Consider the following 14,472-nt stretch of genomic DNA (forward strand, 5'->3'; position numbering starts at 1 on the left):
CCTTCAAAAAGTATTCACACCCCTTGAATTTTTCCACATTTTGTTGTTACAGTCTGATTTTTAAAATGGATTCAATTAGATTTTTTTTTGTCACTGGCCCACACATAATACACCATTAATGTCAAAGTGAAATTATGTTTTTAGACATTTTTGCAAATGTAATAAAACGTGTGAAGATGAAATGTCCCCTTTTGTTATGGAGTAAATAGGTTCAGGAGTAAATATGTGCATAACAAGACACTAAGTTGGATTGACTTACTTTATGATCAATAATAGTGTTTAACATGATTTTTAAATGACTGCCTCACCTCTGTACCCCACACATCCAATTATCTGTCAGATCCCTCAGTCTAGCAGTGCATTTCAAACACAGATTCAACCACAAAGATCAGGGTGGTTTTCCAATTCCTCGCAAAGAAGGGAACCTAGTGGTAGGTGGGGGTGGGGGGGGGAAAGTAGACATTGAATATTCCTTTGAGCATGGTGAAGTTATTCATTACACTTTGGATGGTGTATCAATGCATACAGTCACTACAAAGATACAGGCATCCTTCCTAACTCAGTTGCCGGAGAGGAAAGAAACCGCTCAGGGATTTCATAATGAGGCCAATGGTGATTTTAAACAGTTAGAGTTGAATGGCTGTGATAGGAGAACAACATTGTAGTTACTCCACAATACTAACCTCATTGACAGACTGAAAAGAAGAAAGCTTGTACAGAATAAAAAATATTCCAAAACATGCATCCTGAAAATACTTCTAAAAATGTGGCAAAGCAAATTACTTTTTTTTGGTCCGGAATACAAAGTGTTACATTTGGGGCAAATCCTATATAACACATTACTGATTATCACTCTGCATATTTTTTCAGCATAGTGGTGGTTTGCATCATGCTACGGGTATGCTTGTAATTGTTAGACTGAGTCGTTTTTCAGGATAAGAAATAAACTGAATGGAGGAAAACCTGGTTCAGTTCACTTTCTACCAGACACTGGGAGAACAATTCACCTTTCAGCAGGAAAGTAACGTAAAACACACAGCCAAATGTACGCTAGAGTTGCTACCAAGAAGACTGTGAATGTGGCCAAGTTATAGTTTTGACTTAAATATGCTTGAAAATATATGGCAAGACCCAAAAATGATTGTCTAGCAATGTTCAACAACCAACTTGACAGAGCTTGAATACTTAAAAAAAAAGAATAATGGGCAAATATTGTACAATCCAGGTGAGCAAAGCTCTTAAAGGTTTACCCAGAAAGGCTCACAGCCATAATCCTATTGACTCAGGGGTGCAGATACTTATGTAAATGAGATTTCTGTATTTCATTCTCAATAAATGTGTAAAAACATCTAAACATATTTTCACTTTGTCATTGCGGGGTATTGTGTGTAGATGGGTGAGAATTAAAAATATATATATGCATATTGAATTCCAGCTGTAACACAGCAAATTGTATAATAAATCAAAGGGTATGAATACCTTCTGAAGGCACTTTTAAGTGGTCTTGTTTATGTTGTAGTTTCCCAGTAAACATTTCAAGGAGAATATATATATGTATGTATGTACGTACGTGTGTGTGTGTGTGTGTGTGTGTAGATATATATATATATCACACACACACACACACACACACACACACACACACACACAGTTGAAGTCGGAAGTTTACATACACCTTAGCCAAATACATTTAAACTCAGGTTTTCACAATTCCTGACATTTAATCTTCGTAAAATATCCCTGTTTTATGTCAGTAAGGATCACCACTTTATTTTAAGAATGTGAAATGTCAGAATAATAGTAGAGTGAGTGATTTTATATCAGCTTTTATTTCTTTCATCACATTCCCAGTGGGTCAGAAGTTTACATACACTAAATTAGTATTTTGTAGCATTGTCTTTAAATTGTTTAACTTGGGTCAAACGTTTCAGGTAGCCTTCCACAAGCTTCCCACAATAAGTTGGGTGAATTTTGGCCCATTCCTCCTGACAGAGCTGGTGTAACAGAGTCAGGTTTGTAGACCTCCTTGCTCGCACACGCTTTTTCAGTTCTGCCCACAAATTTTCTATAGGATTGAGGTCAGGACTTTGTGATGGCCACTCCAATACCTTGACGTCCTTAAGCCATTTTGCCACTATTTTGGAAGTTTGCTTGGGGTCATTGTCCATTTAGAAGACCCATTTGCGACCAAGCTTTAACTTCCTGACTGATGTCTTGAGATGTTGCTTCAATACATCCACATAATTTTTGTTCCTCATGATGCCATCTATTTTTTGAAGTGCACCAGTCCCTCCTGCAGCAAAGCACCCCCACAACATGATGCTGCCACCCCCGTGCTTCATGGTTGGGATGGTGTTCTTCGGCTTGCAAGCCTCCCTCTTTTTCTCAAAACATAATGATGGTATTAATGGCCAAACAGTTATATTTTTGTTTCATCAGACCAGAGGACATTTCTCCAAAAAGTACGATCTTTGTCCCCATGTGCAGTTGCAAACAGTAGTCTGGCTTTTTTTATGTCAGTTTTGAAGCAGTGGCTTCTTCCTTGCTGAGCGGCCTTTCAGGTTATGTCGATGTAGGACTCAGTTTTACTGTGGATATAGATGCTTTTGCACCTGTTTGGATGCTTTAGATACTGCACCTGTTTCCTCCAGCATCTTCACAAGGTCCTTTGCTGTTGTTCTGTGATTGATTTGCACTTTTCGCACCAAAGTACGTTCATCTCTAGGAGACAGAACGCATCTCTTTCCTGAATGGTATAATGGCTGCGTGGTCCCATGGTGTTTATACTTGTGTATATTGTTTGTACAGATGAACGTGGTACCTTCAGGCGTTTTGGAAATTGCTCCCAAGGATGAACCAGACTTGTGGAGGTCTACAATTATTTTGGCTGATTTCTTTTGATTTTTGTTTTGTTGGAAAAATTGCTTGTGTCATGGACAAAGTAGATGTCCTAACAGACTTGCCAAACTATAATTTGTTAACAAGAAATTTGTGGAGTGGTTAAAAAAACTAATTTTAATGACTCCAACCTAAGTGTATGTAGACTTCTGACTTCAAATATACATGCATACATACAGTACATGTCAAAAGTTTGGAGACACCAACTCATTCCAGGGTTTTTCTTTATTTTTACCATTCTCGACATTGTAGAATAGTAGTGACGACATCAACATGATAAAATAACACATATAATCATGTAGTAACCAAAAAAGTGTTAAGCAAATCTAAATATATTTGAGATTGGTCAAAGTAGCCACCCTTTGCTTTGATGATAGCTTTGCATACTCTTGGCATTCTCTCAACCAGCTTCATGAGGTAGTTACCTGGAATGCATTTCAATTAACAGGTGTGCCTTGTTAAAAGTTAATTTGTGGAATTTCTTTACACCTTAATGCATTTGAGCCAATCAGTTGTTGTGTTGTGGTATACAGAAGATAGCCGTATTTGGTAAAACACCATATCCATATTATGGCAAGAACAGCTCAAGTAAAGAGAAATGACCATCCATCTACTTTTTAACATGAAAGTCAGTCAATCCGGAAAATTTGCAGTCGCAAAAACCATCAAGTGCCATGATGAAACTGGCTTTCATGATGACCACAGGAAAGGAACACCCAGAGTTACCTCTGCTGAGGAGGTTAAGTTCATTATAGTTAACTGCACCTTAGTTTACAGCCCAAATAAATGCTTCATAGCTTTCAAGTGACAGACACATCTCAACATCAACTGTTCAGAGGAGACTGCTTCAATCGGGCCCTCATGGTCGAATTGCTGCAAAGAAACCACTACTAAAGGACACCAATAAGAAGGGGCTTGCTTGGGCCAAGAAACACGAGCAATGGACATTAGATGGGTGGAAATCCTTCTTTTGTCTGGAGTCCACATTTGAGATGTTTGGTTCCAACCGCCATGTCTTTGTGACACAGATGATGATCTCCACATGTTTGGTATCCACCATGAAGCATGGAGGAGGTGGTGTGGGCGTGCTTAGCTTCTGACACTCTGTGATTTTGTTTAATATTCAGGCACACTTAACCAGCATGGCTAACACAGCATTCTGCAGCAATACACCAGCCCATCTGGTTTGTGCTTAGTGGGACTATCATTTGTTTTTCAACAGGACAATGACCCAAAACACCTCCAGGCTGTGTAAGGGCTATTTGACCAAGAAGGAGAGTGATGGAGTGCTGCATCAGATGACCTGGACTCCACAATCAGCCGACCTCAACCTCAAAATATATTTTGATTGCTTAACACTTTTTTGTTGTTGATTACTATATGATTCTACATGTTATTTCATAGTTCTGATGTCTTCAATATTCTACAATGTCGAAAATAGTAAAAATAAAGAAACCCTTGAATGAGTAGGTGTCAACTTTTCATTGATACTGTATTTTTATGACCAAGTGTGTGGACACGTCATTTCAAAATCATGGGCATTAATATGGAGTTGGTCCCCTTTTTCTTGCTATTACAGCCTCTACTCTTCTGGGAAGGCTTTCCACCAGAAAAGCCTTCCTAGATGTTGGGACTTCCTTCTATTCAGACACAAGCATTAGCGGTCAGGCACTGATGTTGGATGTTGGACATCCCAAAGGTGTTCAAGGTTGAGGTCAGGGCTCTGTGCAGACCAGTCAAGTTCTTCTACACCGATCTCGACAAACCATTTCTGTATGGACCTCGCTTCAGGCACAGGGGCATTGTCATGCTGAAACAGGAAAGGGCCTTCCCCAAACTGTTGCCTCAGTTGGAAGCACAGAATCCTCTAGAATGTCATTGTATGCTGTAGCGTTTAGATTTCCCTTCATTGGAACTAAGGAGCCTAGTGTATGTGTGTGTTGTTGGACATAAGACTGTAATCACCAGGAAATCAGCTCAAAGGTGACTGAATAGTACAAGATGAGGAGAGGTTTACAACAGGACTGTGACTCTGAATAGTATCACTTGTGTTGGACTGGTCTTCACTCACACTTGGTTTAGCATTCTTTTCAAAACCAATAAAAAGCCATTTAAGTAACCGTTGTTTGAATTGGCAGTTTTCTGTATTACTGTTGAATTATTTCCAAAAGGACACTTTGAAAAAAAATTAAGATTCCCTCTAAAGGTTCCCCTTTGTGTCCCTTTCCTGATATACTGATTGAGTTTTTAATTGCACAACGACAGTTTCTCAAGGTCAGGAAGACCTTTTTAGCTCTTCAGTCTGCCCCCCCCCATCTGCCCCAGTGAATAAGAAAATGAATAATGGACTTATCCTGCTGCTGAGTTCAGAAAGTGGCAACGACTTAAAATGCAGATTTAAAGTTGCAAATCTACGGAAGTTTATTTAATTGTAGATATTGTAACTTCTCTTGCACTTATCTGTTGAACTGTCTGTCTCAGTCTCCCAGATGTGTTGGGGTTTTGTTTTCACAGCTTTCCTTGTGCATATTTCTGCCCCTCTGGGTGTGGTTGTATTTTCCCCTCACCCTCTGATGATGCAATACACATAGATACGAATGTTGTAGGCTATTACGGTCTATGAAACACAGCTCTTGTTTGAAGAGCCCGTATATTTTATGGGTGCTGGTTTATTTTGATATGGATTGAAAGTACTATTTATAGCTCACCTTTTTAGTTCCCTTCCTCATTGGTTATCTTATCTAATCTCAGGCAAGCCAGACAGAGACATTTACCAGGGTCAGCCATTGTTTCTGGATTATAGATTAATGCCCTGGCAGTTTGCTCGTGTCGTTGGTGTAGACTCACCCTGAGTGGGGTTACCAAAAAAAATCCGGATGCATCTGTTTTTCAGGGGAAATGGAAAGAAACCTGGAGCGGGACTTCCTCTTTTGGATGTCAACAAGGCGACACTTCATCTTAAACCAATCCAGTAAATGGAGGAGTTAACAGTGCAGAAGAGAACCTCCCTTGACAGTTTTCTTCTCACTACCTGAAAGAAAGAAACTACACTCAGGTGTTTCTTTTACGCCTCCTTCGTTAGGTTTAATTGAATTGTTTTTTAAAACCTGTATTTAACCAGGCAAGTCAGTTAAGAACAAATTCTTATTTACAATGACGGCCTAGGAACAGTGGATTAACTGCCTTGTTCAGGGGCAGAACAACATTTTTTTTTTTTACCTTGTCAGCTCGGGGATTCAATCTGGCAACCTTTTGCTTACTGGCCCAACGCTCTAACTACTAGTCTTGCTGCCTTTTAAGGTTAGTGTAGTCTTGGATGTTGCTTTGTGGTCTTTGCCTAAAGAACAAAAACTATGGAAGATGGTCAGGAGATGGCTGAGGCTAAAACGCATGTTCCTGGATGTTCGGTTTGGGCCCTACGTAGGCTTGCAGCCAGATTACCGGCATCACTGTAGTAAGTCTCTCCTATTACATCCTGGACCTCTGGGCAAGTCCATCCACATCAATACAGCCTACAAAGCACTTCTCTGCTGCCCAAGTTCTCTCTTGTCTCAGCCAAAGCTTTCTATCTCATTCAGCTGTCAATACATCCCGCAAAGCAGTCCTTGTAGTGAGGCCTATGACCTTGCCTCTGACCTTGCCTCTGACCTTGCCAGAGCAGTCCTTGTAGTGAGTCCATCTGAGGAGGTGTATAACTGCACGGTGTAATGTTTTCAACCTTGTTTTTTTTCTTTTTTCGAATGGGTAAAACGCTCATCCCTGGTGACATCTACTTTCTTGGCATGGCTGATTTTTCTTTTGTTTTTTTTTATGGATTGTTGCTTACCCCTATGTCTCAAACGTGTGTCCCTATTCAACATGCAACAGATTGCTGCAATGCGTGCAATGATTAGGCTGCATGCAATGTTACTTATTTCATACATCGTCAGCATTGTGTGTAACTTGGTCGTGTGCAGAGAGATGTAGGAGGGGGGAAATTGAGGACAATTAAGTCAATTCTACACTATTTTCATACATGAGGCATGTCATACCAGAACATTTAAACACTTCCATGGTAGTATTTATTTTTGTAGATTTGTTTTTACAGTGCTATACCATTTTCCAGGCACATCTCCCTCCAGGATATGAGGATGTGGTAAAGCAAATCTGACTGTCGGCTGTAGAGGGGAGCAGAACATTTCCCGGGAGCTACACTGCCTGTCGCTGTCTTGTCTTGTTTCAGAGGAGAATGTTCTGACTTGTTCCCGCATAGCAACGCTAGAAGTGTTATCCCTGTTATTTGACCTCTTCAGAAGCTTGTGCTACAAGAGGTCAGACTTTGTCGCTCAAAAGGAAAATGGCTTGGGTTTGGTAAGAGCGATGTAAGTTGATAGGGTGTGCCATCACCTCCTCTTATTAAAAAAAAAACCCAGGTCTAAGATACTCCATGCCCTCAGTTTTACACCTCTGTTGTCCAGTTGTAGCTTTGAGGAAAAATGTGCTATGACTGGGGTATGCGGTTGTCTCAACTAGCTTTCTTAAGATGAATGCACAAACTGTAAGTCGCTCTGGATAAGAGCGTCTGCTAAATTACTAAAATGTAAATGTAGCTTCCACCCATAACAGAGCTCTTGGGTGTAGTGGGCCACACAGTTTGTCCTGATCCTGGAAGTCTCTTCCCCCAGGGAGGGAGTCTGGGCCTTTCCATCCTGTTCATGGTGCCTCCAAGCAGCAGTTGGCCCCATCAGCTAAGCAGCCTGCTTGACGCCCTGTTTGAATGTAAATACTTTGTAAAAGGCCTTTCCTTTTCTCTTCCTTGATGTGAGTCATTTATCTGGCTTGACTGGATTGTGGTGAAAGGATGCATTTTAGATGTTATTGAACCAGGCCCAATTCCCACCCTCGTCTCGTAACCTTCTATTGCTGATCCCTCACTTACCAGAGGAAACCAGCCAAACACGCTGGTGGACTTCCACTCCCTACTGCACTGTTCCAGAGCTGTAGATCACTGTAGTTTGCTTTCCTTATCTTAGTATGTTGTCTTTTAAAAGGTGTGGTGCATTTTGCATCTTTTTTTTATGTCATCCATGAAATTTTGTCGTCTACATTCCAGTTTAGGTAACAGGGCCGTATTTACACACGTGGACAGAGGTCCCGGACCTCTAATTTTTTTATAATTTGAAAAAAAGTATAATTCCAATATATTTTGTACACAAAGAAAATCAATTGCATCTAAAACATCTAAATATTGCTCCCAGCGTTGATCAAAGCTCAGAGCGCTTCTTCTTGGTCTGACTGAGTTGTAATCTCAACCGGCCTCGTTGCAAAGGAGTGGAATCATGAACAGTGATTTGTTTGCCTGCGTCCCCCGGATTAGCTTTTTTAGCAGCACATCCACCACTCTCAAACGGTTAAATCTGCCTTATTGCAGCACAGGCTAAGGGCCTGACGTGAAATTAACGACCCCAGCTCGGAGTCGGCTCAACTTGGCAAATAGAGATGCTGCTGACCGTGCGTTTGCGAGATGCAGTGGTGTGACCTGAAATGCACAAGGTCCTCTACTCCGAAAATTAATCCACAGATAAAATGGTAAACAGAGTTTGTTTCTAGTAATCTCTCCTCCTTCAGGCTTCTTCTGATTTGAACTTTATATGGTGATTGGCAACCAACTTTAAGGTGCATTACCACCATCAACTGGACTGGAGTGTGGACCTCAGCTCATCTTTCAATCACTCACGTGGGTATATGCTCCTAAACACCAATGAGGAGATGGGGGAGGCAGGATTTGCAGTGCTTCAAGCGTCACAAATAAGACCAATTTCTATTTTAGCGCCTGGCTATGCAGATGCACGTGAGCAATGATTTGACTAACCTATGTGTAAATTCATTTTACAATGCGAGTGGTGTGGTCAGTATGTCGAGTTGGCAGCTCTGAGATAAAAACGCCTCAGGTGTGTTGTGTAATGTTTTCAACTGATTGTCAAACAAATCACTTCAAAATGTAGGCTACCTGCACAGTTCCATCCATAATAATTTAGTATACTATAATCAATTTACTACTGGCTACTTTCACCCCTAATTTAGACAAGTGTCTTACAATTTCCAACATTTTGGTAGGCCATATTACAATTTCCAACATTTGGTAGGCCATATTACAATTTCCAACATTTGGTAGGCCATATTACAATTTCCAACATTTGGTAGGCCATATTACAATTTCCAACATTTGGTAGGCCATATTACAATTTCCAACATTTGGTAGGCCATATTACAATTTCCAACATTTTGGTAGGCCATATTACAATTTCCAACATTTGGTAGGTAGGCCAACATTTGGTACAATTTCCAACATTTGGTAGCCCATATTATAATTTCCAACATTTGGTAGGCCATATTATAATTTCCAACATTTGGTAGGCCATATTACAATTTCCAACATTTGGTAGGCCATATTACAATTTCCAACATTTGGTAGGCAACATTTGGTAGGCCATATTACAATTTCCCACATTTGGTAGGCCATTTGTTTTGTCAACCTATAGTTAGATACATGCAGCTTCTCTTCACAACTTGTTGCCCCAGAAGACGAAAGCAGTTCCCACCAGAATAACGTCTTACATTGATTTAAAATGAATGTATTAATCTAGCTAACACAGGTTAAGTTGTCTGTTTTCGTTTAGGGACCCTTGAGAAAATGTAATGTCTCCAAATAGTTGACAGATTGGGACTGTGCATCAATTTGACCGGTCTTAAGGAGTTGAAAACAACTGAACACATTTCTGATAAGACTTCAGTTCGTCTTGGGTGCATATTTTGTTATGTGGTCTGCTTGCATAAGTGTCAAAGATATACACATTAGATTCACATTTTCTCAAGAGATGCATAAAGTAAGAGAGAACATTTCTTCACTACTCTTCCCGAGACACAATTATCATTTGTTGTATAATTTCACTGCAAGAAATGCATAATTCTGCAGGAGTTAATATATTACGCTACATGTGAGGTTATAGGCCTATAGTCAGTGTCCAGAGTTCAGTTACTATTCCATTAAACCTATAAACTTAAATGAGGAATATTCTGTTTATTCATGGCTACAGGGATACTCATGAGCGGGATATCAAAGGTGCATGTAAACAGCTTATCCCGAATTAGACCTTAAGCGGGATATGATCTACTATCAGGAATAATGTGTGCATGTAAATTTGGTCATTCTCTCCAAGTTAGCGCCTGAGTTGAATGCCCATGAACAAGGATGACTGAAGTGTTTATAAAAAAAAAATAGTTATACAGAGATGGATATCTGAAGACACAGTTGTAAGAAATGTGCACCTGCGGTTCAGTTATTTGCCTTTTCAACACCCACAATGCCTTCGTGGCTCACTGGCTAACCAGACCCCACACTACAGTCTCCTTTACAGGCAGAGATTGGGTCATTTTAGCCCCATTTTTCCCTTATTTTTTCCACCTTATTTTTCACACGGCCCAATCCCTGTAGAGCATCCCTTTTCACACAGCAAATCGTAAAACAATCCACTTGGTCAACCACCCCACGACATGTCTACAGAACCGTCTTGTGGAAACCAGGTCTCTTTACTTTCATGTTACGGTCCACCGTACACCTTTTTTTTATGGGATACGGAGGATTGAGTTTGTAACCTCATTGGCATGTAACACACAACGCTAGCTCTCTACATTAAATTTCATTTCCCTGAAATGCTATCGGATTCCTTTAAAAAAAAAATTTTTTTTAAAACGGCATATTTGCAGATTTCACAAGAGGCCCAGCACCGCTATCTGCATACCCAGTTTATCACAGGAATGGTGGAGCACTAAAAACACAGACAGAAGAAGGAAAGGGTTTATGGATTTTGCATGTGTAATGCCATCACCTCTGCGTTGAGATGTTGTATCTGAGTGACACTGAGACTTATCTTCAATTTTGCTCCATAAACACTCGAATGCAATGGATTGAGCTAAGTTTAGCAGTACTGTCAGTATAGAGATGTAGAGCCAGTCATTTTTTGGGGGATTTGAATCTACTTCAGGGCATTTCACCTTTTGACATGGGAAAGAATTGAATGGGTTTGACTGAGAGTTCAAAACTTTGGGAGTACTGCTGTATAAATGAGCAATTAATTATACATTGAAGTAGTAGCAAAGTGCAGTCAAAAATGGCCTATACGTGAAGTGATCCATTTTCACTCCCTAGAGCATCAGTTCAGGAATGCTGTCATATGCATTCCCGCTAGCGTTTAGGTAGGAAACGATGTGTCTGCATGTTTCTGGGGGGGTTGGGTTAAATGCGGAAGACACATTTCAGTTGAAGGCATTTAGTTGTGCAACTGACTAGGTATCCCACTTTCTTCAGGTTGAAGCTCTTCAGCCAACATTTGCTTTGTGTTTAGCTGTGTATGCTGATGGAAGTATTGAATTATATTATTGAAAGTGTTCCTGGGATTGTGTGTGCGTGCTTTGTGCTTGAGTGTACTCTCCAGATGGCCTCTGGCTCTGTCACTGCTCTGTGGAAGAATCTCCCTTTATTCCTAGAGGCTGTGATCATGCAACACATCTGTTACTTTGATTCTCTTCAAAACAAGCAGTTCTTCTCTGGTTGTAAACCAGCGGGTGCAACCAGGCTTTAGTCACACTGGCTGTGATACAAAGCTGATCTTATGCCCAGACAAATGAATTTCAGACACACAACTTAAAACTTTAAAATGCCTCACCTTCGTTGTGTTTTCTGTCTCGATGCTATTTATACTGTGTGACTCAGTTGGTAGAGCATGGCAGGTTACAAGCGCCATGACAGGTCGTCATTGTAAATAATCATGTATTCTCAATTGACTTACCTGTATAAGGTGAATTATTTATTTAACTTTAAAACATGTTGAATTTTTTTACAAAATTGTGGGTTTGCTTCCCGGGGCCACCCATACGTAAAATGTATGCATGCATGACTAAGTCAATTTGGGTCAAAGCATTCGGATAAATGGTGTACTTCCACCTTTTTCTCTCCTAGTTTTCACTCTGTCAGGGTTTGAACTCCTATTTCTTTCTCCCCGCCCCCACCTCATATTGCAGCCTGTGTATCAAAGCCCAGTGTTTACCCCCAGGCAGTGCTCTTTGGACTTTGATTTATGATTGAGCAGTGTAGGGCATGCAACCAAGATCAAACGTGTTTTGCCCCAAGATTTCATTCAAGTGAGCTTGAAAGAGTCACCGGCGTGATAAGGAAGCTAAGGTGGCCAACGTGCCAAATGTTCACACAGCCCAATCAGCTTAAAAATGGATGTCAATTCAATTAATCCCTTTGATGTTTTTCTGAATCTTCTAATGTGCCTAAGACAGTCGGACTGCACTAGGGTTCTGGGGAATCAGCCTTTTTGTCAAATGTCGACCTGACTCTAACGTTGTTCGTCTCCCTCTCGCTCTCTCCAGGCCACAGACAAGAGAAAAGCTCTGGAGGAGACCAAAGCCTACACCACCCAGTCTCTGGCCAGCGTGGCCTACCAGATCAATGCCTTAGCCAACAACGTGCTGCAGCTGCTGGACATCCAGGCCTCGCAGCTGCGCCGAATGGAGTCCTCCATTAACCACATCTCTCAGGTCAGATCCGGAGTCTCTCATACACACACACACGTACATATACCGTTTGTATGTGTATGGCCTCTTTCTGCAGTGACTAAGGTGCCTTTTATTGATTTAAATGTGTGACTGACTATGTGTTTGTATAAATGATTGATGCTCCATCCCTCTCTGTGTGTTGCTCTTTCTCTCTCACTCACACCCTCTCACGCTCTCTACTTTATGGCTGCGAGTGCAGTCTCACCCTGATTTGATCATCTCACTGTTGCCCCTTTGCCTCACCCTGTTATTCCAAACTGTGTGCCTGAGGCCACAGGCCAGACCACTGCCATTTGGAGGAGGTAAATCCACCCGCTCATCCAATTAAGTCATTAAGGACTCGGCTCAAACAAAGGGACCAAGGACAAATGGCAGCTCACCAATGTGCCAAACCCTACATCATACTGTAGACTCATGCTTGGGAGTGTGGAAATGATGCAACCATTTAGTCATAGCCTTCGGGTCAAGTCTTGTTGGAATTGTGGTTGACTGGTTGCTTTCTTTCATGGTAAGAGAGAAAGAGAATAGAGAAGACACCTTTTCCTCTATGTCTGAAATGTCCCAATGATTAAGGTAAGGTTACGACTCCTACAGTAAATCTGAAGTCTCTGATTTAACAGTTCTCAGAAATGTACATCTCAATAGAGTGAGAGGTAAATAACAAGAAATAGATGGAGAGAAGTGTAGGAGGTGAGGGAAAGTGTGATGGAGCATGAGCGAGTCGGTGGAAGACTGAGGTTGACCGAGAAATATAGACAAAGAAAAATACATGAACAGTCATGGACATGAGTCAATACTCACAGATGGCACACAGCTGACATCTATGTCACCAAAACTCCACTCCATTCGTGTCTCCATGACAGCGATCCCAGCCATCCCTGACGGTCATGTACCGGCAGAGGCAAAGAGAGCGTGATATTTGTTGAACATGTTCACCAGAGAGAAAATAATCATTCACTGCACTGGTTTGACTGAGTTGCTAAGCACAGCCTGCCACTCTGAAATGGGAAAAAAGCAAACAAGACTTAACAGACAACAGACCACCCGTTGCACTTTTGACCCCCCTTCATTGTGTAAATACTATTATATTTCCCATCAGTTTCACTGTATTGATCAAAACAGGGGCTTCTCATGTTTTTAGTTGCCATAGCATTGTGTGGTGTTGGTAACCATGACAATATCTGGATTGTTAGATGAGGGCATGCAGGTTCATGGTGGTTGAGGTGTTAAGAGTTTGTAAACGAGCATATTCCTCTCTCAACTAGTGGATGTATAGCTATGAATGGTTAGTATAGCATGCCCTTCTCTGAACGATACCAGTATGATGATACTCGTTAGTATCGTGGCAAGGAAAGTGCTTTAGGAAAACAGCCCTAATGTTGGAAACTAATGTTGTCATCCGGGGTCACATTTATTTTCCCAGCTATAGCACACACAATTTTACATACAGCAGGTTTTTATAGGACCAAATAGTTTTTAGTCTGCTTTGTGTTTTCATTTTTGCCATGGAGAACATATGGTGATGCTGATATTGTCCAGGCCCTAAGTAATACTATTTAATTTATCTTGCTAATTAACTAGATTAATAGCTAGTCATAATTAGCCTAGTCTATCTGTGGCGGTCGGTAACATTTAAGATGAGGGGGGACTATTATTTTTGGAGGGGCATACTAATCATACTTAAATTTTCCCTATAGCCATCATGAGGTAGCTACAACCTAGCCTATGAATGAAAGTTAACAATGTAATTGCACAAGTTGAGAGAGAAATTTGAGTAATCAAGGTGACACATTCAAAACCGCCTTGCACACTCTTGCCTGCATCTAGCTGATCTAGGGTGTAATCCTTAGTGCAAACAAGAGTTTCTATTGGACATATTCAGGTATGTTAATACCTGTTTCGTTTGCTCCAGTTTAAAAGGTTTTCAACAGGATTGGCAGAAGGAATACTCCCCTGATCTAACACAGTTCA

General features: G+C 40.9%; 1 pseudogene; it reads left to right on the plus strand.

The window, feature by feature from the left end:
* LOC135517382 (abl interactor 1-like) overlaps positions 1-14,472 on the plus strand; it is a 70,166-nt pseudogene that overhangs the window by 5,005 nt on the left and 50,689 nt on the right.

This window comes from Oncorhynchus masou, chromosome 28 (assembly GCF_036934945.1).
Source record: "Oncorhynchus masou masou isolate Uvic2021 chromosome 28, UVic_Omas_1.1, whole genome shotgun sequence".
Classification (NCBI taxonomy): Eukaryota; Metazoa; Chordata; class Actinopteri; order Salmoniformes; family Salmonidae; genus Oncorhynchus; species Oncorhynchus masou.